The sequence below is a fragment of the Triticum dicoccoides genome, chromosome 7A, assembly GCF_002162155.2.
Source record: "Triticum dicoccoides isolate Atlit2015 ecotype Zavitan chromosome 7A, WEW_v2.0, whole genome shotgun sequence".
NCBI classification, from domain to species: Eukaryota; Viridiplantae; Streptophyta; class Magnoliopsida; order Poales; family Poaceae; genus Triticum; species Triticum dicoccoides.
The window spans coordinates 713,370,900-713,386,553 of record NC_041392.1 but is presented as its reverse complement, the minus strand read 5'-3'; the positions used below and the strand labels follow the sequence as shown (position 1 = coordinate 713,386,553).

Genomic DNA, 15,654 nt, shown 5'->3' with positions numbered 1-15,654 from the left:
TGTCTTCACATACCACCTTTGACTTCAATGTCTTCATACATTTTTAAGGGTCATCTTTGGTAGGAAAATGGAATCAATGAGGGACTTCTACCTGTGTTATCCTGCAGTTCTCACAAACACATTAGTCCCTCAACCAGGTTTGTCGCCAATACTCCAAAACCAACTAGGGGTTGCACTAGATGCACTTACAATTTTGACAACCGACCTTCGAAAAAATAAAAAATATATTCTGAATCAGGTGTTCTGGAGCCACTAACTATGTCAACATCTAATCCAGTTTCTGAGTGTTTGGAATCTACTTTATGTAATAGCATCCCAACTGTAAACTCACTATGATGTACTACCTCTATTTCAACTGATCTAACGGTTGGAGGTTTACATTTTATTTTTGTTGTGATTGCAGAAAATAGATGACATCACTAAACCGAACATTGCAGAGGATTTTGATAACCGACCTTCCAAAAAGGCATAAATTTTTGAATCAGGTGTTCTGGAACCATCACCTATGTCACCAACTATGAAAACATCTTCTCCATGTTTAGAGTGTTTTGAGTCGATTGTGTTGGAATCAGATAATCAGATGAATCATGATACACTACCATCACCTCCATCCCCATCTAGCTCGACAATATCTCGTGTTTTTCCATTGCATGATGTTGAGGAACCAGATTCACACAAAGAGATCAAAGTTGATGAGACATATGATTATCTCCCACAAGGTATTTTTTTAATTTATTATGTGTGCTTTCGTATACAATATATTCTTAAATTATTTGATTTTCTGCAGACTATACATTGACCGACCATGATCTATGTGCTCATATAGCAATAGAATCATCTTTGAGAAAACAATTGCTGGTTCAGATAGATGGAAGTTCTGTCTTGCAACATCAATTGATGTGCCTGCTAGATGAAAAAGAGTGGGTAAATGATGATGTAAGTGAAGGAAATATTCCCTAGAGGCAATATTAAAGTTATTATTTATTTCCTTATATCATGATAAATGTTTATTATTCATGCTAGAATTGTATTAATCGGAAACATAATACATGTGTGAATACATAGACAAACAAAGTGTCACTAGTATGCCTCTACTTGACTAGCTCGTTAATCAAAGATGGTTATGTTTCCTAACCATGAACAAAGAGTTGTTATTTGATTAACGGGATCACATCATTAGGTGAATGATCTGATTGACATGACCCATTCCATTAGCTTAGCACCCGATCGTTTAGTATGTTGCTATTGCTTTCTTCATGACTTATACATGTTCCTATGACTATGAGATTATGCAACTCCAGTTTGCCGGAGGAACACTTTGTGTGCTACCAAATGTCACAACATAAATGGGTGATTATAAAGGTGCTCTACAGGTGTCTCCAAAGGTACATGTTGGGTTGGCGTATTTCGAGATTAGGATTTGTCACTTCGATTGTCGGAGAGGTATCTCTGGGCCCTCTCGGTAATACACATCACATAAGCCTTGCAAGCATTGCAACTAATGGTTAGTTGTGAGATGATGTATTACGGAACGAGTAAAGAGACTTGCCGGTAACGAGATTGAACTAGGTATGGGATACCGACGATCGAATCTCGGGCAAGTAACATACCGATGACAAAGGGAACAACGTATGTTGTTATGCGGTCTGACCGATAAAAGATCTTCGTAGAATATGTAGGAGCCAATATGAGCATCCAGGTTCCGCTATTGGTTATTGACTGGAGACGAGTCTCGGTCATGTCTACATTGTTCTCGAACCCGTAGGGTCCGCACGCTTAAGGTTTCGATGACAGTTATATTATGAGTTTATGAGTTTTGATGTACCGAAGTTAGTTCGGAGTCCTGGATGTGATCACGGACATGACGAGGAGTCTCGAAATGGTCGAGGCATAAAGATTGATATATTGGACGGCTATATTCGGACACCGGAAGTGTTCCGGGGAAGTTTCGGATAAAACCGGAGCACCAGGGGGTTACCGAAACCCCCCAGGGGGTTAATGGGCCTCATGGGCCTAAAGTGGAGAAGAGGAAGGGGCTGCCAGGGCAGGCCGCGCGCCCCCTCTCCCCCTAGTTGAATTGGACAAGGAGGGAGGGGCGGCGCCCCCCCCTTTTCCTTCTCTCCTTCCCCCTCTCCTACTTGGACAAGGAAAGGGAGGGGAGTCCTACTCCCGGTAGGAGTAGGACTCCTCCTGCGCGCCTCCTACTAGGGCCGGTCGCACCCCCCTTGGATCCTTTATATACGGAGGCAAGGGGCACCCCTAGACACACAAGTTGATCCACGTGATCATATTCTTAGCCGTGTGCGGTGCCCCCTTCCACCATAGTCCTCGATAATATTGTAGCGGTGCTTAGGCAAAGCCCTGCGACGGTAGTACATCAAGATCGTCACCACGCCGTCGTGCTGACGGAACTCTTCCCCGACACTTTGCTGGATCGGAGTCCGGGGATCGTCATCGAGCTGAACGTGTGCTAGAACTCGGAGGTGCCGTAGTTTCGGTGCTTGATCGGTCGGGCCGTAGAGACGTACGACTACATCAACCATACACTTCTATTGTTGATCTACAAGGGTACGTAGATCACACTCTCCCCCTTCGTTGCTATGCATCACCATGATCTTGCGTGTGCGTAGGAAATTTTTGAAATTACTACGTTCCCCAACAGTGGCATCCGAGCCTAGGTTTTATATGTTGATGTTACATGCACGAGTAGAACACAAGTGAGTTGTGGGCGATATAAGTCATACTGCTTACCAGCATGTCATACTTTGGTTCGGCGGTATTGTTGGACGAAGCGCCCCGACCGACATTACGCGTACGCTTACGCGAGACCGGTTCTCCCGACGTGCTTTGCACATAGGTGGCTTGCGGGTGACAGTTTCTCCAACTTTAGTTGAACCCAGTGTGGCTACGCCTGGTCCTTGCGAAGGTTAAAATAACACCAACTTGACAAACTATCGTTGTGGTTTTGATGCGTAGGTAAGATTGGTTCTTGCTTAAGCCCGTAGCAGCCACGTAAAACTTGCAACAACAAAGTAGAGGACGTCTAACTTGTTTTTGCAGGGCATGTTGTGATGTGATATGGTCAAGACATGATGCTAAATTTTATTGTATGAGATGATCATGTTTTGTAACCGAGTTATCGGCAACTGGCAGGAGCCATATGGTTGTCGCTTTATTGTATGCAATGCAATCGCGCTGTAATGCTTTACTTTATCACTAAGCGGTAGCGATAGTCGTGAAAGCATAAGATTGGCGAGACGAAAACGATGCTATGATGGAGATCAAGGTGTCGCGCCGGTGACGATGGTGATCACGATGGTGCTTCAAAGATGGAGATCACAAGCACAAGATGATGATGGGCATATCATATCACTTATATTGATTGCATGTGATGTTTATCTTTTATGCATCTTATCTTGCTTTGATTGACGGTAGCATTATAAGATCATCTCTCACTAATTATCAAGAAGTGTTCTCCCTGAGTATGCACCGTTGCGAAAGTTCTTCGTGCTGAGACACCACGTGATGATCGGGTGTGATAGGCTCTACGTTCAAATACAATGGGTGCAAAATAGTTGCACATGCGGAATACTCAGGTTATACTTCACGAGCCAAGCATATACAGATATGGCCTCGGAACACGGAGACCGAAAGGTCGAGCGTGAATCATATAGTAGATATGATCAACATAGAGATGTTCACCAATGAAACTACTCCATCTCACGTGATGATCGGACATGGTTTAGTTGATTTGGATAACGTAATCACTTAGAGGATTAGAGGGATGTCTATCTAAGTGGGAGTTCTTAAGTAATATGATTAAATTGAACTTAAATTTATCATGAACTTAGTCCTGGTAGTACTTTGCAAATTATGTTATAGATCAATAGCTCATGTTGTTGCTTCCCTGTGTTTATTTTGATATGTTCCTAGAGAAAATTGTGTTGAAAGATGTTAGTAGCAATGATGCGGATTGGATCCGTGATATGAGGTTTATCCTCATTGCTACACAGAAGAATTATGTCCTTGATGCACCGCTAGGTGACAGACCTATTGCAGGAGCAGATGCAGACTTTATGAACGTTTGGCTAGCTCAATATGATGACTACTTGATAGTTTAGTGCACCATACTTAAATGGCTTAGAATAGGGACTTCAAAGACGTTTTGAACGTCATGGACCATATGAGATGTTCCAGGAGTTGAAGTTAATATTTCAAGCAAATACCCGAGTTGAGAGATATGAAGTCTCCAACAAGTTCTATAGCTAAAAGATGGAGGAGAATCGCTCAACTAGTGAGCATGTGCTCAGATTGTCTGGGTACTACAATCGCTTGAATCAAGTGGGAGTTAATCTTCCAGATAAGATAGTGATTGACAGAATTCTCTAGTCACCATCACCAAGTTAGTAGAACTTCGTGATGAACTATAATATGCAAGGGATAACGGAAACAACTGCCAAGCTCTTCGCGATGCTGAAATCAACGAAGGTAGAAATCAAGAAAAACATTAAGTGTTGATGGTTGAAAAGACCACTGGTTTCAAGAAAAGGGCAAAGGGAAGAAGGGGAACTTCAAGAAGAACGGCAAGCAAGTTGCCGCTCAAGAGAAGAAACCCAAACCTGGACCTAAGCTTGAAACTGAGTGCTTCTACTGCAAGCAGACTGGTCACTGGAAGCGGAACTGCCCCAAGTATTTGGCGGATAAGAAGGATGGCAAGGTGAACAAAGGTATATGTGATATACATGTTATTGATGTGTACTTTACTAGTGTTTATAGCAACCCCTCAGTAATAGATACTAGTTCAGTTGCTAAGATTAGTAACTCGAAACGGGAGTTGCAGAATAAACAGAGACTAGTTAAGGGTGAAGTGACGATGTGTGTTGGAAGTGGTTCCAAGATTGATATGATCATCATCGCACACTCCCTATACTTTTGGGATTAGTGTTGAACCTAAATAAGTGTTATTTGGTGTTTGCGTTGAGCATGAATATGATTTGATCATGTTTATTGTAATACGGTTATTCATTGAAGTAAGAGAATAAATTGTTGTTCTGTTTACATGAATAAAACCTTATATGGTTACACACCCAATGAAAATAGTTCGTTGGATCTCGATCGTAGTAATAACACATAATCATAATATTGAAACCAAAAGATGCAAACTTAATAATGATAGTGCAAATTATTTGTGGCACTGCTGTTTAGGTCATATTGGCGTAAAGCGCATGAAGAAACTCCATGCTGATGGGCTTTTGGAATCACTTGATTATGAATAGGTTGATGCTTGCGAACCATGCCTCATGGGCAAGATGACTAAGACTCCATTCTTCGGAACAATGGAGCAAGCAACAAATTTGTTGGAAATCATACATACTGATGTATGTTGTCCGATGAATATTGAGACTCACGACAGGTATCATTATTTTCTGATCCTCATAGATGATTTGAGCAGAGATGAGTATATCTACTTGATGAAACATAAGTCCGAAACATTTGAAAAGTTCAAAGAATTTCAGAGCGAAGTGAAAAATCATCGTAACAAGAAAATAAAGTTTCTACGATCTGATCGTGGAGAAGAGTATTTGAGTTATGAGTTTGGTCTTCAGTTAAAACAATGTGAAATAGTTTCACTACTCATGCCACCTGGAACACCACAGCATAATGGTGTGTCCGAACGTCATAACCGTACTTTATTAGATATGGTGCAACCTATGATGTCTCTTACCGATCTACCACTATTGTTTTGGGGTTATGCATTAAAGACAGCTGCATTCACGTTTAAAAGGGCACCATCAAAATCCGTTGAGACGACGCCTTATGAACTGTGGTTTGGCAAGAAACCAAAGTTGTCGTTTCTGAAAGTTTGGGGCTGCGATGCTTATGTGAAAAAGGTTCAACCTGATAAGCTCGAACCCAAATCGGAGAAATGTGTCTTCATAGGATATCCAAAGGAAACTATTGGATACACCTTCTATCACAGATCCGAAGGCAAGACTTTTGTTGCTAAATTCGGAAACTTTCTGGAGAAGGAGTTTCTCTCGAAAGAAGTGAGTGGGAGGAAAGTAGAAAACTTGATAAGGTAATTGTACCATCTCCCTTACTGGAAAGTAGTTCATCACAGAAATCTGTTCTTGTGACTACTACACCAATTAGTGAGGAAGCTAATGATAATGATCATGTAACTTCAGATCAAGTTACTACCGAATCTCGTAGGTAAACCAGAGTGAGATCCGCACCAGAGTGGTACGGTAATCCTATTCTGGAAGTCATGTTACTAGACCATGACAAACTTGTGAACTATGAAGAAGCGATGGTGAGCCCAGATTCCGCAAAATGGCTTGAGGCCATGAAATCTGAGATGGGATCCATGTATGAGCACAAAGTATGGACTTTGGTTGACTTGCCCGATGATCGGCAAGCAATTGAGAATAAATGGATCTTCAAGAAGAAGACCGATGCTGACGGTAATATTACTGTCTACAAAGCTCGACTTGTCGCAAAAGGTTTTTGGCAAGTTCAAGGGATTGACTATGATGAGACCTTCTCACCCGTAGTGATGCTTAAGTCTGTCCAAATCATGTTAGCAATTGCCGCATTTTATGATTATGAAATTTGGCAGATGGATGTCAAAACTACATTCCTGAATGGATTTCTGGAAGAAGAGTTGTATATGATGCAACCAGAAGGTTTTGTCGATCCAAAGGGAGCTAACAAAGTGTGCAAGCTCCAGCGATCCATTTATGGACTGGTGCAAGCCTCTCGGTGGAATAAACGCTTTGATAGTGTGATCAAAGCATTTGGTTTTATATAGACTTTTGGAGAAGCCTGTATTTACAAGAAAGTGAGTGGGAGCTCTGTAGCATTTATGATATTATATGTGGATGACATATTACTAATCAGAAATAATGTAGAATTATTCTGCAAAGCATAAAGGAGTATTTGAAAGGAGTTTTTCAAAGAAAGACCTCGGTGAAGTTGCTTACATATTGAGCATCAAGATCTATAGAGATAGATCAAGACGCTTGATAAGGTTTTTCAATAAATACATACCTTGACAAGATTTTGAAGTAGTTCAAAATGGAACAGTCAAAGAAAGAGTTTCTTGCCTATGTTACAAGGTGTGAAATTGAGTAAGACTCAAAGCCCGACCATGGCAGAAGATAGAAAGAGAATGAAAGTCATTCCCTATACCTCAGCCATAGGTTCTATAAAGTATGCCATGCTGTGTACCAGATCTATTGTATACCCTACACTGATTTTGGCAAGGGAGTACAATAGTGATCTAGGAGCAGATCACTGGACAGCGGTCAAAATTATCCTTAGTGGAATAAGGATATGTTTCTCGATTATGGAGGTGACAAAAGGTTCGTCGTAAAGAGTTACATCGATGCAAGTTTTGACACTGATCTAGATAACTTTAAGTCTCAATCTGGATACATATTGAAAGTGGGAGCAATTAGCTAGAGTAGCTCCGTGCAGAGCATTGTTGACATAGATATTTGCAAAATACATACGGATCTGAATATGGCAGACCCGTTGACTAAAATTCTCTCACAAGCAAAACATGATCACACCTTAGTACTCTTTGGGTGTTAATCACATAGCGATGTGAACTAGATTACTGAATCTAGTAAACCCTTTAGGTGTTGGTCACATGGCGATGTGAACTATGGGTGTTAATCACATGATGATGTGAACTATCGATGTTAATCACATGGTGATGTGATCTAGATTATTGACTCTAGTGCAAGTGGGAGACTGAAGGAAATATGCCCTAGAGGCAATATTAAAGTTATTATTTATTTCCTTATATCATGATAAATGTTTATTATTCATGCTAGAATTGTATTAACCGGAAACATAATACATGTGTGAATACATAGACAAACAGAGTGTCACTAGTATGCCTCTACTTGACTAGCTCGTTAATCAAAGATGGTTATGTTTCCTAACCATGAACAAAGAGTTGTTATTTGATTAACGGGATCACATCATTACGTGAATGATCTGATTGACATGACCCATTCCATTAGCTTAGCACCCGATCGTTTAGTATGTTGCTATTGCTTTCTTCATGACTTATACATGTTCCTATGACTATGAGATTATGCAACTCCAGTTTGCCGGAGGAACACTTTGTGTGCTACCAAACGTCACAACGTAAATGGGTGATTATAAAGGTGCTCTACAGGTGTCTCCAAAGGTACATGTTGGGTTGGCGTATTTCGAGATTAGGATTTGTCACTCCGATTGTCGAAGAGGTATCTCTGGGCCCTCTCGGTAATACACATCACATAAGCCTTGCAAGCATTGCAACTAATGAGTTAGTTGTGAGATGATGTATTATGGAACGAGTAAAGAGACTTGCCGGTAACGAGATTGAACTAGGTATGGGATACCGACGATCGAATCTCAGGCAAGTAACATACCGATGACAAAGGGAACAACGTATGTTGTTATGCGGTCTGACCGATAAAAGATCTTCGTAGAATATGTAGGAGCCAATATGAGCATCCAGGTTCCGCTATTGGTTATTGACCGGAGACGAGTCTCGGTCATGTCTACATTGTTCTCGAACCCGTAGGGTCCGCACGCTTAAGGTTTCGATGACAGTTATATTATGAGTTTATGAGTTTTGATGTACCGAAGTTAGTTCGGAGTCCCGGATGTGATCACGGACATGATGATGAGTCTCTAAATGGTCGAGACATAAAGATTGATATATTGGACGGCTATATTCGGACACCGGAAGTGTTCCGGGGAAGTTTTGGATAAAACCGGAGCACCAGGGGGTTACCGGAACCCCCGGGGGGTTAATGGGCCTCATGGGCCTAAAGTGGAGAAGAGGAAGGGGCTGCCAGGGCAGGCCGCGCGCCCCCTCTCCCCCTAGTCCGAATTGGACAAGGAGGGAGGGGCGGCGCCCCCCCTTTTCCTTCTCTCCTTCCCCCTCTCCTACTTGGACAAGGAAAGGGAGGGGAGTCCTACTCCCGGTAGGAGTAGGACTCCTCCTGCGCGCCTCCTACTAGGGCCAGCCGCACCCCCCCTTGGATCCTTTATATACGGAGGCAAGGGGCACCCCTAGACACACAAGTTGATCCACGTGATCATATTCTTAGCCGTGTGCGGTGCCCCCTTCCACCATAGTCCTCGATAATATTGTAGCGCTACTTAGGCGAAGCCCTGCGACGGTAGTACATCAAGATCGTCACCACGCCGTCGTGCTGACGGAACTCTTCCCTGACACTTTGCTGGATCGGAGTCCGGGGATCGTCATCGAGCTGAACGTGTGCTAGAACTCGGAGGTGCCGTAGTTTCGGTGCTTGATCGGTCGGGCCGTAGAGACGTACGACTACATCAACCATACGCTTCCGTTGTCGATCTACAAGTGTACGTAGATCACACTCTCCCCCTCTTGTTGCTATGCATCACCATGATCTTGCGTGTGCGTAGGAAATTTTTTGAAATTACTACGTTCCCCAACAGTAAGTACCCTTACTCAAACAGGAAAAAGTTTCTAATCACTAATATCAATTAGTAATGTATTTTTTAATTCGTAATTATAGGTGATCAATGCATATATATGTTGTATAAATGACCAAATACATCTTCAGAATGATAATAAAGTATATTTTGAGAGTCCATTTGTTACCTGACTATTTAAACGAGATGGCAGCATTGGAATACAAGAAGATAGTGCCTTCATGACAGACACTATCCTCGAATATATGCAGCATGACATGGTAATATCCATATTCATAATTTACACGTTCTAGGTTTCATACATTTCATTTACTATTTTCCTAATTATCTTTATTACAGATTAAACTTCCAATCTAAAAAAGACCTTCTCAGAGTAAAAAGTAATCGTGTTTTTCTGAATAACAAAAAAATTGATTGAAACAATATTTCATACACAATTACTATTTCATAGAATGAAATGAAAATGACGAGCTGAAATAGATCATGACAAACATGGTTAGGGTACGTCCCAATGTCAAGGTCCAAAATGAAATACTAAGTGTAACCTTATTTCTAACGTTTACAATAATTAAATTAAAAAGTCTTCAATAATGGCATATGGAGCAGGTTATATCTAAGTTTTCGCCCGGTGCAACACACGGGAATTTGTACTAGTAAAATAAAAATAAAAAGACTACGTCGCGAACGTTCGCTAATAGAGGCAAACGAACGGATTTGTTCATTCAAACAAACTAACGAACGAATGTTCGCAAAATAAACTAAACCGAGAAAACCGATCTAATAAAATAATAATAATAAAAAACTAAACTAGGGTTTATAAAAACCGAACGGTTTTATACCTAAAACCGAAAAAGACCGGCGGCGACGAGGTCAACGGTGGCTCCGGCGGGCGGGGCGGCGGCTCTGGCGGGCTGCGGGGTGGCGCGGGGCGGCGGCGCGGTGCGGGCGGCTGCTACCTCTTGAGCATTGCGTTGGTTTTCCCTTGAAGAGGAAAGGGTGATGCAGCAAAGTAGCGTAAGTATTTCCCTCATTTTTGAGAACCAAGGTATCAATCCAGTAGGAGGCTACGCGCGAGTCCCTCGCACCTGCACAAAACAAATAAATCCTCGCAACCAACGCGATAAGGGGTTGTCAATCCCTACATGGTCACTTACGAGAGTGAGATCTGATACATATGATAAGATAATATTTTTTGGTATTTTTATGATAAAGATGCAAAGTAAAATAAAAGGCAATAAAAATAACTAAGTGTTGGAAGATTAATATGATGGAAGATAGACCTGGGGGCCATAGGTTTCACTAGTGGCTTCTCTCGAGAGCATAGGTATTTTACGGTGGGTGAACAGATTAGTGTTGAGAAATTGACAGAATTGAGCATAGTTATGAGAATATCTAGGTATGATCATGTATAAGGGCATCACATCCAAGACAAGCAGACCGACTCCTGCCTGCATCTACTACTATTACTCCACACATCGACCGCTATCCAGCATGCATCTAGAGTATTAAGTTCATAAGAACAGAGTAACGCCTTAAGCAAGATGTCATGATTTAGAGGGATAAGTTCATGCAATATGATAAAAATCCCATCTTGTTATCCTCGATGGCAACAATACAATATGTGCCTTGCTGCCCCTACTGTCACTATGAAAAGACACCGCAAGATTGAACCCAAAGCTAAGCACTTCTCCCATTGCAAGAAAGATCAATCTAGTAGGCCAAACCAAACTGATAATTCGAATAGACATGCAAATATAATCAATCATACATAAAAGAATTAAGAGAAGATTCAAATATTGTTCATAGATAAACTTGATCATAAACCCACAATTCATCGATCTCAACAAACACACTGCAAAAGAAGATTACATCGAATAGATCTCCACAAGAGAGGGGGAGAACATTGTATTGAGATCCAAAAAGAGAGAAGAAGCCATCTAGCTAATAACTATGGAACCGAGGTGTGAGATAAACTACTCACACTTCATCGGAGAGGCTATGGTGTTGATGTAGAAGCCCTCCGTGATCGATGCCCCCTCCGGCGGAGCTCTGAAACAGGCCCCAAGATGGGATCTCATGGATAGAGAAAGTTACAATGGTGGAATTTGGGTTTTGGCTCCGTATCTGATCGTTTGGGGTTACGTAGGTATATATAGGAGGAAGGAGTACGGCGGTGGAGCAATAGGGGGCCCACAAGGGTGGATGGTGCACCTGGGGGGGGGGGGTACGCGCGCCCCCTACCTCGTGGTTTCCTTGTTGGTTGCTTGACGTAGGGTCCAAGTCTCTTGGATCTTGTTCGTTCCAAAAATCACGTTCCCGAAGGTTTCATTCCGTTTGGACTCTGTTTGATATTCCTTTTCTTCGAAACCCTAAAATAGGCAAAAAAACAACAATTCTGGGCTGGGCCTCCGGTTAGTAGTTTAGTCCCAAAAATAATATATAAGTGTATAATAAAGCCCAATAATGTCCAAAGCAGAAGATAATATAGCATGGAGCAATCAAAAATTATAGATACGTTGGAGACGTATCAAGCATCCCCAAGCTTAATTCCTGCTCGTCCTCGAGTAGGTAAATGATAAAAATATAATTTTTGATGTGGAATGCTACTTGGCATATTTTTAATGTAATTCTTCTTAATTGTGGCATGAATATTCAGATCCGAAAGATTCAAGACAAAAGTTCAATATTGACATAGAAATAATAATAGTTCAAGCATACTGACTAAGCAATTATGTCTTCTCAAAATAACATGGCCAAAGAAAGTTATCCCCACAAAATCATATAGTCTGGCTATGCTCTATCTTCACCAAACAAAGTATTTAAATCATGCACAATCCCCGATGACAAGCCAAGCAATTGTTTCATACTTTTGACATTCTCAAAATTTTTCAATCTTCACGCAATACATGATCGTGAGCCATGGACATAGCACCATATGTGGAATAGGATGGTGGTTGTGGAGAAGACAAAAGGAGAGGAGATAGTCTCACATCAACTAGGCGTATCAACGGGCTATGGAGATGCCCATCAATAGATATTAATGCGAGTGAGTAGGGATTGCCATGCAACAGATGCACTAGAGCTATAAGTGTATGAAAGCTCAAAAAGAAACTAAGTGGGTGTGCATCCAACTTGCTTGCTCACGAAGACCTAGGGCATTTTGAGGAAGACCATCATTGTAATATGCAAGCCAAGTTCTATAATGAAAAATTCCCACTAGTATATGAAAGTGATATCATAGGAGACTCTCTATCATGAAGATCATGGTGCTACTTTGAAGCACAAGTGTGGTAAAAGGATAGTAGCATTGTCCCTTCTCTCTTTTTCTATCATTTTTTTATTTGGGCCCTTTCTCCTTTTTTATGGCTTCTTTCTTTTTCTTTTTTTTGTCCGAAGTCTCATCCCGACTTATGGGGGAATCATAGTCTCCATCATCCTTTCCTCACTTGGCACAATGCTCTAATAATGATGATCATCACACTTTTATTTACTTACAACTCAACAATTACAACTAAATACTTAGAACAAAGTATGACTCTATGTGAATGCCTCCAGCGGTCTACCGGGATATGCAATGAATCAAGAGTGACATGTATGAAAGAATTATGAACGGTGGCTTTGCCACAAATATGATGTCAACTACATGATCATACAAAGCAATATGACAATGATGGAGCGTGTCATAGTAAACGGAACAGTGGAAAGTTGCATGGCAATATATCTCAGAATGGCTATGGAAATGCCATGATAGGTAGGTATGGTGGCTGTTTTGAGGAAGGTATATGGTGGGTGTATGATACCGGCGAAAGGTGCGCGGTATTAGAGAGGCTAGAAATGGTGGAAGGGTGAGAGTGCATATGATCCATGGACTCAAGATTAGTCATAAAGAACTCATATACTTATTACAAAAATCTACAAGTTATCAAAGCAAAGTATTACATGCATTCTCCTAGGGGGATAGATTGGTAGGAAAAGACCATCGCTCGTCCCCGACCGCCACTCATAAGGAAGACAATCAATAAATAAATCATGCTCCGACTTCATCACATAACAGTTCACCATACGTGCATGCTATGGGAATCACAAACTTTAACACAAGTATCTCTCAAATTCACAACTACTCAACTAGCATGACTCTAATATCACCATCTCCATATCTCAAAACAATTATCAAGTATTAAACTTATCATAGTATTCAACATACTCATAAGAGAATTTTATTATTAATCTTGTATACCTAGCATATTAGGATTATTTAAGCAAATTACCATGCTATTTAAGACTCTCAAAATAATCTAAGTGAACCATGAGAGAACAATAGTTTCTATAAAACAAATCCACCACCATGCTCTAAAAGATATAAGTGAAGTACTAGAGCAAAACTATATAACTCAAAAGATATAAGTGAAGCACATAGAGTATTCTAATAATTTCCGAATCATGTGTGTCTCCCTCAAAAAGTGTGTGCAGCAAGGATGATTGTGGTAAACTAAAAAGAAAATACTCAAATCATACAAGACGCTCCAAGCAAAACACATATCATGTGGTGAATAAAAATATAGCTTCAAGTAAAGTTACCAATGGAAGTAGATGAAAGAGGGGATGCCTTCCGGGGCATCCCCAAGCTTTGGCTTTTTGGTGTCCTTAGATTATCTTGGGGGTGCCATGGGCATCCCCAAGCTTAGGCTCTTGCCACTCCTTGTTCCATAATCCATCAAATCCTTACCCAAAACTTGAAAACTTCACAACACAAAACTTAAAGTAGAAAATCTCGTGAGCTCCGTTAGCGAAAGAAAACAAAAGACCACTTCAACGTACTGTAATGAACTCATTATTTATTTATATTGGTGTTAAAACTACTGTATTCCAACTTATCTATGGTTTATAAACTATTTTACTAGCCATAGATTCATCAAAATAAGCAAACAACACACGAAAAACAGAATCTGTCAAAAACAGAATAGTCTGTAGTAATCTGTAGCTAGAGCAAGATATGGAACCCCAAAAATTCTAAAATAACTTGATGGACGTGAGGAATTTATCTATTAATCATATGCAAAAAGAATTAACTAAATATCACTTTCCAAATAAAAATGGCAGCAGTTCCCGTGAGCGCTAAAGTTTCTGTTTTTTACAACAAGATTAACAAGACTTTCCCCAAGTCTTCCCAACGGTTCTACTTGGCACAAACACTAATTAAACACAAAAAACACAAAAAAAACAGAGGATAGATAAATTATTTATTACTAAACAGGAGCAAAAAGCAAGGAATAAAAATAAAATTGGGTTGCCTACCAACAAGCGCTATTGTTTAACGCCCCTAGCTAGGCATAAAAGCAAGGATAGATCTAGGTATTGCCATGTTTGGTAGGCAATCCATAAGTGGCTCTCATAATAGATTCATAAGGTAATTTAATTTTCATTCTAGGTAAGTTTTCCATGCATTTCCTTAACAGAAATTGGAATCTAATATTTCCTTCCTTCATATCAATAATTGCACCAATCGTTCTAAGGAAAGGTCTACCAAGAATAATAGGACATGAATGATTGCAATCTATATCAAGAACGATAAAATCTATGGGCACATAATTCCTATTTGCAAAAATAAGAACATCATTAATTCTTCCCATAGGTTTCTTAATAGTGGAATCCGCAAGGTGCAAGTTTAAAGAGCAATCATCAAAATCACGGAAACCTAAGAAATCACACAAAGTCTTTGGAATCGTGGAAACACTAGCACCCAAATCACACAAAGCATAGCATTCATGATCTTTAATTCTAATTTTAATATTTGGTTCCCACTCATCGTAAAGTTTTCTAGGGATAGAAACTTCCAACTCAAATTTTTCTTCATAAGATTGCATCAAAGCATCAACGATATGTTTGGTAAAAGCTTTATTTTGACTATAAGCATGAGGAGAATTTAGCACGGATTGCAACAAGGAAATACAATCTATCAAATAGCAATTATCATAATTAAATTCCTTGAAATCCAAAATAGTAGGTTCATTAACATCTAGAGTTTTGATCTCTTCAATCCCACTTTTATCAAATTTAGCATCAAGATCTAAAAACTCCGAATTTTTGGAACGCCTTCTAGGTAAAGGTGGATCATATTCAGTCCCATCAGTATCAAGATTCATATTGCAAAACAAAGATTTAATAGGGGACACA

At 40.3% G+C, this 15,654-nt stretch overlaps 1 long non-coding RNA gene across 1 annotated transcript; it reads left to right on the top strand.

Annotated features, from left to right (window-relative positions):
* The first annotated feature begins 644 nt into the window (after positions 1-644).
* Positions 645-9,632, top strand: LOC119328788. Its single transcript, XR_005159156.1, has 3 exons — positions 645-719; positions 788-936; positions 9,564-9,632. It is a non-coding gene; the product is annotated as an uncharacterized LOC119328788 (long non-coding RNA).
* Positions 9,633-15,654: the final 6,022 nt, after the last annotated feature.